We start from the raw sequence: 2492 nt of genomic DNA on the forward strand, positions 1-2492 counted from the left end.
GTGCACAAATTTTTGTGCACCGGGCCTCTAGTAGATATATAATTGGATATAGATTTAGATAGATGGATGATGATAGGTCAATAGATAGATACATACATAATACATATAGACAAAGATATATGGTAAAGTCTTAGTTCTCAACGTTCTAGCATTAAAATGATGATTGAAATATATGAAAGCAAGTACTAATTAATATGATACATGCTAATAAATGTGTATATTAGAGAACCCAAAATAATTACAAGAATGAAAAAATTATTTAAAGTAAATAGAAATTGTTGGTGTTATCAATTCATTTTTCCCAGAATAACAACAACACCCCCCCAAAAAACAATTCAGATTTTCTTGTGCAATGTGCATTTGCTTATGTTTACCCAAACACTGGAGCTTTTCCTGCTCCTATTCAATATGAGAATGGAGAAGAGAATATCCACTAGCTTCCAGGCACAGTGTTAAGCTATTTCTCATATCACTTTTAAACATTAAGAAAATAAAAATTCAACTCCAATATGAGTCTTTTTTAAAAACATTTTTTATTGTTTTCAGAGAGGAAGAGAGAGGTAGAAACATCAATGATGAGAGAATCATTGATCAGCCTCCTCCTATACGCCCCCTACTGGGGATTGAACCCGCAACCTGGGTATGTGCCCTTGACCGGAATCAAACCCGGGACCCTGTAGTCCACAGGCCAAAGCTCTATCCACTGAGCCAACCCAGTGAAGGCCACCCTATTGTCTTTAATTGTTTTTTAGAGAGAGAAGAAGGGAGAAAAAGAGAGAAAGGTTGATGTGGGAGTGAAACGTTGATCCACTGCCTCCTGCATGCCCCCTATCAGGGATTAAGCCTGCAACCCAGTCATGTGTCCTGACCAGGAATAGAACCTGCAACCCTTTGGTGCATGGTATGATGGTCAGCCAAGTGAACCACACTGGTCAGGGCAAGATTTTAGATCTTAAAGATATGTCCTGCTATCTTTAAGATTTGTCCCACAAGATTAAAAAAATATTTTGTTTCTATATAAGAAAAATGTCTTTATTCATAAGGACATGAATACTGAAGTATTTAGGGGTAAAATGTCATTGTCTTTGCTTTAACATTTTCAAATGACTTAGGAAAAAAGTGATACACACAGTGAGAAATTGCACAAATGATACAAAATGTTAAGAAAGGAAAAATATCAGTCATCACTTATTTCATTTAATTAAATGTTTTAATTTAATTATTGGAAAAGGCAATGTATCCATAATTTATTTAGATACTTATCTAAATAATTTTAAAATATCTTGAATTATTCTTTATATTATTTCCATCTTTCCCAAAAAATATTACAACGTTATAATAATTGTATAGTTTATTTTGAACATCATTCATTTAGTCCAGGGGTCCTCAAACTTTTTAAACAGGGAGCCAGTTCACTGTCCCTCAGACCATTGGAGGGCCAGACTATAGTTTTAAAAAAAACTATGAACAAATTCCTATGCACACTGCACATATCTTATTTTGAAGTAAAAACACAAAACGGGAACAAATACAATATTTGTATTTGCATGTGGCCCGCGGGCCGTAGTTTGAGGACCCCTGATTTAGTCTAATGGTAGTAAAAGTTTCTAAGCCATAATCCTACATCTATTTCCACATTAAATGAACATAAACTGTATCTTATATCCAAGGTGCTGTTATTTCTTCACTTCACCCCTGCCTTTTTCTTGGCATGTAACTGTGAGCTGTTTGAAACCTTTTTCTTGATTGATAGTTAAGTACTGAATAACTCTAATTTCCAGAATATTTATGGTTTTATTTCAACACTTTCCTCAGTAAGCATATTCCAAAAGTATGTATTAATATCTCTGTCTATTCCCAACACAATTCTCCATTTTATTTTTGTAATTTTATTTTTATTGCTGACACTATTGAAGATGACCCATTTTCCCCTCCTTTGCCCACCTCCACCCAGCCCTCCTGCCCCCCTCCCTCTGGCCATCACTATACTGTTGTCTGTGTCCATTGGTTATGCATATATGTTTTTTAGCTAATATTTATACCTTCTTTCATCCAGCCCAACCTACCCCTATCCCCTCTGAAAGCTGACAGAATGTGTCTTGAACTAATTTGTTGCTAACATTTTAGAATTTTTATACTAAATATTTTTGCCTTTTACTTCAAGCATTTTACTTTCTCTTACAAATCTTCTGAGAGTTTGAGTAACTTTATCTATTGATACTGCTACTTTAAAAGTGTTTCTGCCTTTTTCACTGGCAGCAATATCCTCTGTGGCAGATGACCTGTTCTTTGATTCTAGAATTGTATTGTAATTCAGATACTGCTAAAACAAGACAATGCTTATCACCAGAATTATAACTTTTTAAAATAAAATCCCACCAACGATTAATTTCATGTAATGGGTCAAAGGTACGAAATTTCGTCAATAAATGCCACATGTAATTATATAACCTTGACATTTCTGCTTGTGTACAGTTATGCTATCCTATTTA

This window comes from Myotis brandtii, unplaced genomic scaffold (genome assembly GCF_000412655.1).
Source record: "Myotis brandtii unplaced genomic scaffold, ASM41265v1 scaffold548, whole genome shotgun sequence".
Lineage (NCBI taxonomy): Eukaryota > Metazoa > Chordata > Mammalia > Chiroptera > Vespertilionidae > Myotis > Myotis brandtii.